Source organism: Capra hircus, chromosome 8 (genome assembly GCF_001704415.2).
Source record: "Capra hircus breed San Clemente chromosome 8, ASM170441v1, whole genome shotgun sequence".
Lineage (NCBI taxonomy): Eukaryota > Metazoa > Chordata > Mammalia > Artiodactyla > Bovidae > Capra > Capra hircus.
This window is the reverse complement of record NC_030815.1, coordinates 7,621,984-7,630,643: the sequence shown is the minus strand read 5'-3', so window position 1 is coordinate 7,630,643 and position 8,660 is coordinate 7,621,984. Positions and strand designations below refer to the sequence as shown.

The 8,660-nt window shown below is 50.7% G+C and overlaps 1 long non-coding RNA gene across 1 annotated transcript; it reads right to left on the bottom strand.

The window, feature by feature from the left end:
• LOC108636607 lies at positions 2,114 to 7,254 on the bottom strand. The gene is made up of 5 exons (XR_001918497.1): positions 7,054 to 7,254; positions 6,153 to 6,327; positions 4,394 to 4,731; positions 4,155 to 4,236; positions 2,114 to 2,527 (listed from the first exon to the last, which is right to left on the bottom strand). It is a non-coding gene; the product is annotated as an uncharacterized LOC108636607 (long non-coding RNA).

The window sequence follows — 8,660 nt, the reverse complement described above, 5'->3', positions numbered from 1 at the left end:
CATCATTATTTTTCATATGACTGAATTATATTCAATTGTAAGTATAACCACATTTATTTATCCATTTCATTGATGGATATTTGGGTTGTTCCTACCTTTTATCTGTTGTGAATATGCTGCTGAGAACAGTCATGTGTGTTCACATACTTGTGTTCTATTATTTTGGCCATATATCTATCTAGAAATGGAATTTCTGGACCACATGCTGATTCTGTGTTTAATTTTTTGAGAAACCACAGTGCTCCCTTCCACAGAAGCTGAACCATTTTACATTTCCACCAGTGATATACAATAGATCCAATTTTTCCACATCTTCTTCAACATTTATTTTTGGAGTGTTTTTTTATAGCCTATATCCTAGTTGGTGTGAAGTGGTATCTCATTATGGTTTTTCTGTGCATTTCCCTAAGTACTAATGATGTAGAGCATCTTTTCATGTTGTTGATTAATTAAATCAATTGGCCACGGATGTATAAATTTATTTCTGGGTTATTTTAGTTAAATTCTATTCCATTGGTCTATATGTTTATCCTTATACCAGTACCATTCTGTTTTGATTACTGTGGGCTTCGAGTAAGTTTTACAGTTAGGAAGTGTGAGCTCTCCAGTTTTGGTTTTCTATTTCAATATTCCTTTGGTGAACTAAAACTAATGCTAATTACAGAAAGGACTTCTGTGTTTGGTCAGACTCACCCAAGTCATCCCAGGCAGCAACTTGTTATAGGAGAAGGATCCTTGGAGACCTGAGTTCTGATTCTGGCTTTGCTCCTGTGGTACTGGAGGAGACACTTGAGAGTCCCTTGGACAGCAAGAAGATCAAACCAGTCAATCTTAGAGGAAACCAATCCTGAATATGTATTGGAAGGACTGATGTTGAAACTGAAGCTGCAATACTTTGGCCAACTCATTGGAAAAGACCCTGAAGCTGGGAAAGATTGAAGCAACTGAACACAACAACAACCGACTCTCCAGGTGTCCTTTGTAAATCACGTGTCCTCTTTAGGTCTTTACTCTTTTGCAAAATGGAGACAAGGGGGCTCCAACTTACATTTCCCCTTGAAGTGGTACTTGAAGCTTTTTAATAAGCTCACCCCAAAAAATGCTTGGAATTTTCAGATTGAGGACCCAGGTACCAGAGAAGTTACTGTCAGACAGCTCCCTCCAACCCCACAACTATAGCTACCTGGCCTGCTTCTATACTGTCAGCCTGCTCCTTCCTGACTCATCAATAAAGATGTTATTCTCACAAGTACTGACCTGGCAGAGGAGTGAAATTCTAGCAAGCACTAAACTGAAAAGTTTGAGTCAAGGAGAACATTAAGAGATTGAGTTACCTTTAGTACCTCCTCTGATTGTCATTGAAATTATGCTTGATATTCTCTAGAACTTGACTAATGAATAAAACGTGAAGTCTCATATATTTTAGATGGCACAATTCATTCATTTATCCAAAAACATTTATAGGTAACTGTTATGTGCTAGGCATGTTGGGTGGTTATTATGGGCCATACAAGGATACATGAGGTATGAGTCTGACCTCTGGTTCCACATTTGAATAATATTAAGGGGAATTTTCATTGTTTTGAAAGTCCCTAATTTTCTCATTGATTTGGGCATTGCTTTCAATTTTTAAATTGCTACTGCACATGTTAATGACTTTGGGTGTGTGCTTGCTAAATTGCTTTTCATGTTCTACTCTTTGCGACCCTATGAACTGTAGTCCACCAGATTCCTCCACCCATGGGATTGTCCAGGCAAGAATACTAGAGTAGGTTGCCGTGCCCTCCTCTAGGGGATCTTCCCGACCCAGGGATTGAGCTGTTAGTTCTGTTAGGTCTCCTGCACTGGCAGGTGGGTTCTTTACCGCTAACTATCACCACTTGGGAAGCCCTGTTAATGACCACAAAAGAAAAAGTAAAAGTGTTAGTCGCTCAGTAATATACAACTCTTTGCAACCCCATGGACTGTAGCCCTCCAGGCTCCTTGGTCCACGGGATGCTCCAGCAAGAATACTGGAGTGGGTTGCCATTTCCTGCTCCAGGGGATCTGACCAACCTAGGGATTGAGCTCAGTTCTCCTTCATGCAGGCAGATTCTTTACCATCTGAGCCACCAGAGGAGCAAAGTCTCGCGCATTAAAGATCAACTACCACACACCTGAAGCCCCTTTCTACACCAAGCAATTTCGTACAGTCTGTGTTACATGGCTGAAATCAGGATACACACCACGGTTGTCTTCTTAACTTGATGTAATTTCCCTGAATTATTTTCTTGTAGAGATACAGTCCAAATTGTAGACGGTGAGGTACAATGCCTCCTTAAAATGGTCATGGGGCACTTTAGGGAGCGGAGGGCCTGAATTACCTCCAGTGTCTAGATGAGGACAGAGTCACACCTGATTCCAGAAGAAAGCAGTGGGTGATCCTGGTCTTGGGTCACTTTATTCTTCCCAGAAGGTTCAGAACTGCTCCCCTGCATCCACTTATGCCTGAGGGCTAGCAGGGGCTGGGCCAGGCAGGGATGAGGAGCTAGAGAGGAAGGGCAACAGGGATAATTACTTGGGCTGGCAGCGCCTGGCTAGGTGGACCCTTGGGACCCCAGAGGAGAAAAGAGTGAGGGTTCCTTTAATGGCCACAGGTGTTGGAGTAGAAAATTTTCCATGAAAAGGGGGCTGTTCCACATGATTAAAACAACCACTTGGTCAGCTTGGCAGGTTCAGACCTTGTTTGTTTCACACTTCGCAGCGTGTCCTTCAACTCCATTCAGAGGCTGTTCCAATTGCTAAAGGAATTCCTTTTCTTTTTACTCACTAATAAGGAAGGAGTGGGAGAAACTGGGCCTCCAAGGGCAGGCAGAGGCAGGGTGCTTGGTTTTGTTGGAGTCGGAGGGGAGCGAGGCGGGGGATGCAGATGAAGGGAGCTGACTTGGCAGCTGGTAAACCTTGGAGTGGGGGCGCGGGAGGGCCCTGCAGAGGGCCCTCCAGTTGGACAGAGGGCCTGTCCAGTTGGCGGCTGCTTGGTGGGAGAAGCCGGCGGTAGAGTGACTCGGACCAAAGTCCGTCAGAGAGAGAGAGAGCTCAAGACCTGGTCCTCGCCACGGTCACAAAGGGGAGAGTTTCAAGGGAAGCTGGGGAGGAAGACAAGCGCGGACGCCCTGGGGTGTTTAGACACTGCGCATCCATCTGCAGGGAGAAGCGAAAAACGAGAGGGAGCGGAAGCGCATGCGCGACCTCCACGCCCACCGTCCTGGCGGGTTACTGGGTGACTCCCTGTCTAGGGACCCCTCTGTAAAATGGGGCTGCTTGAGGAGTGAAGAAGGCCAGTTTTGAAGAAAGCATGTGAACAACCGATAGTGTTAATGGTGGGGATCCTTCCTTAGTCCTCATCCAAGGTTCTTACCTGTTCTCTCCTCCTAGGATTTAATTGCGCTTAACCCACTCCAGTACTCTTGCCTGGCAAATCCCATGGACAGAGGAGCCTGGTGGGCTGCAGTCCATAGGGTTGCTAGGAGTTGGACACGACTGAGCGACTTCACTTTCACTTTTCACTTTCTTGCATTGGAGAAGGAAATGGTAACCCGCTCCAATGTTCTTGCCTGGAGAATCCCAGGGACAGAGGAGCCTGGTGGACTGGCCTCTCTGGAGTCGCACAGAGTCGGACACGACTGAAGCGGCTTAGCAGCAGCAGCAGATAGACGATAGATAGATAGATGCTGGGTGGATAGGTAGGGAGAGGATGGATAGATAGGTGATGGATGCATTGATATGATTTGATAGATGGGTAAATAGATAGATGTGCTTAATCTCTCAGTCATGTACAACTCTTTGTGACCCCGTGGACTGTAGCCCACCAGACTCCTCTGTCCATGGAGATTCTCCAGGCAAGAGTTGCTATGCCCTCCTCCGGGGGATCTTCCTAACCCAGGGATCAAACCCAGGTCTCCAGCCATTGCAAGCAGATTCTTTACCATCTGAGCCACAAGGGAAGCCCATGAATACTGGAGTGGGTACTCTAGCCCTTCTCCAAGCGATCTTCCCAACCCAGGAATTGAACTGAGGTCTCCTGCATTGCAGGTGGATTCTTTACCAGCTGAGCTACCAGAGAAAGCCCAGGTAGATAGATAGGGAGGTGGATAAATGATAGAAACAAACCTTACCAATTCAGCTCCGGTATCTCCCCAACTGAAGTGCAGGATGTAGAGAAGTGCCTCATAAAAGACAGGGCCTGGATCCATGAAGCTGTTTAGAGCAAAGGTAGATACGGGGCTATGCTTAGACTTGATAACCTGGCAGGACAGGGTTCAAATCTGCCCCTTACTGGCTGAGTGTGCTTGGGGAAGCTACTGGATCCCCAGGCCTGCCTTGCCCCATCAGTAAAACAGGATCCCAGCAGTACCTGCTCTCGGGACTGCAGTGAGCTCTGACTCAGTGTGGGCAGCAAAGGCAGCTGTATGCTGGACATGGGCTCCAGTTCCTGTTCCCCCTCTTCTTTCCTGCTTTCTTGCAGCTTTGCTTCCAGAGTTCCCTACATACAGCCAGCTTGTAGCTGGTTTATATCTTTTCGGAGGCAACACTTCAGACACAGAAGCAAATCTCACTCAAGTCCTGAATCCAAGTCTCTGGAGAAGAGAATCTGGAAGGACCCTCCAGGCTCCGTCCCAACCGTAACCCCCTCCAGTCAGAAGTAAGGGACCCAGTGGTGCAAATGCAGATGCCGCTCCATACCTTCAGCTCCTGCCAAGAAAAGAAACAGTTCTCAGAGGGAAGGGTGGACTCACGTGACAGGATGCGCAGACACCCCTCAGCTCTCTACCGTGGCTCCCCAGAAATAAACATTCTCTCCAGACCAACCCCCGTACTGCCTTTCATCTCAAAGTCTGCCCTCCACATCTTCCTGGGATTAAGTCCTTCAGCCCCTGCCTCCACCCCAATCTGTCCCCTGTTCCCCCATTCCGTCTGCACTGGTGTGACCCTCCTAAAGCTTCCAGTGTGCCCTCCACTGGGTGGGCTAGAGATGATCCCAAAGTGTGAGCCCTACCCCCAAGGTGCTGACAGTCTAGCTGGTGACAGCGAGACAACACACGCAAACCCACTGAAGAGGTGCCTGGTACACACGCAAACCCACCGAAGAGGTGCCTGGTACACATGCAAACCCACTGAAGAGGTGTCTGGTACTAAACTGTGAGTCGTGACCCTGAGGGCTCCAGGGATCCAGAGAAGGGAGGATCCATGTAGACTGGAGTGATCAGAGAAAGCTTCCTAGAGGAGGAGGAACCAGGGCAGACTTTTGAAGACGGCGGGGATTGGGAAGAACATTCTAGGCAGGCACCAGAGGAATGGAGAGAGTCCTACTGATTAGCTGCCCAGGTGGGGAAGAGGGTGGTGGGAAGGAGAGGAGAAGTCCAGCTCCAGAGGAGCCGTGACTGTGGTGGGCCTCCCTGGCCACGCATGGCCCTCCGACTGCGTGCTGGAGGTCGGTGTGTCCCGGCCTCCCTCCCACCCCACTCAGACAGGCTGGCTATCGGGCTCCCGACCCCAGAGCTGCCCCATTGATTGGCCTGTGAAAGGCCACTTGGTGGGCTGGTTGCCGAGAGACGGCCCCAGAGGCCAGGGCTGGGATTAGTAAGTGGCCCTGTTTGCTCTCATTGCTGGGAGGAAAGAGGACTTTGGTCTCAGCTTATCAAACTGCCCTGGGTTTGAAAGCCCAGGAATGCAGCCTTGGCCAAATGTGCAGGTTCACAGGACACCCATTAATCAAACAGTTCCCTTCCCTCCACCCCAATAACCTGGCCCCCACTCCACACACACACACACTCACACTCACATACGCACACGCTGCCACTGCACTTTTATATGGTGTCTCGGAAGGCCAAGCCCAGCTGGCTGCTGAGCCTGAAACACCTCAGTGGGGTGTTTCACGCTGGGCTGGTCTGCATGCTATGTCTTTCCCCTAGTTTTCCTGGGGGCCACGGAGGAGAAGAAGCCAGAACACCACCTTGCTGCCTCTCTTCTCCATACAAATGGAAACTCATTGTTTCCTCAAGATGGAAAGAAAAATATCCTGGGAAGCAACTTATTAAAGTTATTTTAAAGTTTCAAGTAGTAAGCTTTTTAAACAAAACATTTTTTTTAAGAAAACATAAAATTCCTCTTACACAGTGGATGAAACTACTGTGGAACGTCACATATCAGCTCAGAGGCCAAGCGTCACAGCTTCTAACCCACGGCTGCTGTGTCTTCAGGGTAAAGGGGCTGGAGACTGTCACCCTACCGGGCCAGCTCTCTTCCTGTCCTCGCCTCCACCAGACCACCAAGCACCAAGCACTGAATCTAAAAAAAGTGAATTTCTTACAAAAAATACAAAGAAAAACAATAAATGCAAGTTCCTGTTAATAGGTTCTAAAAACCAGCTGCCTGGGTTCCAGACAGGGGCACACGGCTTGGAGCGATCCAGAGTGAAGGTTCATGGCCTTGAGAAGACAGTGTGTTTCTATGTGTGGGCTCCAGCTACCAGATCTCAGATGTCAACCTTGGTGGCAGAGAGGGCACAGACTGGAAGGAGAGAGATAAAAGGCTGAGATAATCCACACCATCCAGACAGTAGCTGAAATCCTTTGTTCTGCTCTGGGCACCACGCTTGAAGTTACCTCAAATTGTAAACAGGAGCCCAACCCAAGGGGCTGAGTTGGCTGGTGGAGCACTCCAAGGTTATGTCCAGTGAGTACGTGCAGACCTGAAGTTGCACGTCCAGAGAAGTTTGCCAACTCTCCTTGGACCCACGTGTTACCGTCTCTCGACCCCACCCATTGCCCTCCACCCACGGCTGCCAGCTTAGCCCAGGCACCCAGTGCCTCTGGCCAAGCTGCCTGCAGCCACCTCCCCTGGACTCTCTGCTCCAGCCAGAGGACACCCTGGAAATGCCTTCTCCACCTGGCAGCTGGCATGACCTTGCTAAATTCCACACCTGATCCTGCCTTTCCCCTATCAAAACTCCCTGGTCTGTGCCCCCCCTCGGCCCTGCTAGGGCCTCGGAATCAGGTCCAGCTGGTGCCCTACCTGGGGTAAGCTGTCGGTCTCCCCACACATTCTGAATCACTTGCAGTGCAGGCGCCAGGCTGCACCCTGGACTCCCATGTCCCAGCCCCTCTGTCTGGAGCACACAGAGCTCCAGCACCCCGCCTGAGTAGCCGTCAGGTGCCCTCCAGCACGTGGCTTCCTCTCCTCTGGGCAGTGCCCAGCCCCCAGGGAGTCTCCCAGCCTGCAGACTATCACCGTACAGGGCCAGCTTTGTTCCTGTCCTCGCCTCCACCAGACCACCAAGCACATGTCTGCCCTCAGCTCTCAGGCCTGGCCCAGCACCCAGCAGGAACCCTCTCAGTATTTCCCAATGCATGAATACCAGCTATTTTCCAATATCACAGGGCTGTCTTGGGGAAGGAGGGTTCATCCTAACCCAAGTGGCACAGTCAGAACAAGTGAGTGGAAGTGACAGACGGGCAGGAACCCGGGGGGCCTCCTCTCTGCCATAGGCTGCTCCCGGAGGCAGTGAAGACCCTGTCACCTGTGGTCACTGAACATGACAGGCTGGCCCCTTAAAGGGATGACCACAGAGGGGATTACATTTAGATGAGAAAACCTCCACGGCTTCCAGTTACACGCCAGTCATGCTGAGACCTGAGCTGCCCCAGTCAGGCCCAGCCAGGCTGAGCCTCCGAGCTGCTGAGGAGCCAGACGCAGCCCTGGTAGGATCCAGAACCTGTCACCATTCTGCAGAGGCATGCCGGGTGCCTTTGGGAAGACAGGGGGTTGGTGGACATTTGACCATCAGCCTGTGGCCTCCAGGGGGAAAGGTAGTCTCCTCCCCCAAACTCTCCTCCCCGAGGGCTTCCCTGGCGGCTCAGGTGGTAAAGAATCTGCCTGCAATGTGGGATACCTGGGTTCAATCCTGAGGTTGGGAAGATCCCCTAGAGAAGGGCATGGCAACAACCCACTCCAGTTTTCTTGCCTGGAAAATCCCCTGGACAGAGGAGCCTAGCGGGCTACAATCCATGGGGTTGCAAAGAGTCATCAGGCACAACTGAGTGACTAACACACTTCGTTGTGGGCCCCCAGGGGCAGAGAAGGAGTCTCCTCCCCCGAAACCTGCAGGGCCTTCTTGAGAGCAGAGCCACATCTTCTCACCCAACGCTGAACCAGCATCTTTGCCATCAGAGTCAACCCAGGTGCTGCAGGGGAGGGGAGGTGACCTCAGCCCAGCCAGCACGGCTCCTTGGCCTCAGCGGGGCTGTCCTCCCTTGCCAGCAAGGTCACTGTTATCTCCTCTGCGAGTGCACTCGCAGGGCCTGGACGCCCTCCAAATATGTAGAGGGAGTTTTCACCTAACCCAAGACTAAGAGGCCTCCCACGCTTGACATTTTCCAAGTGCTGGAAACTCCAGGCGAGGACAAGAAGGAAAAGCACCGCGAAACACCTTTGCAGCCATGGGCTGTGGATGTCACCTGCATGAGGACACTGGTTTGTATGTCAAAGTGTGTGTATCAGTGTGTGTGTGTGTGTGTGTAAGCATGTGCCAATGTGTGTCTTATGCACGTGTTAACGTGCCCGCATGTGCCTATGTGTTCACAGGGGTATAGAGAAGCAATTTCCTTTGATCGCAAGGCTGG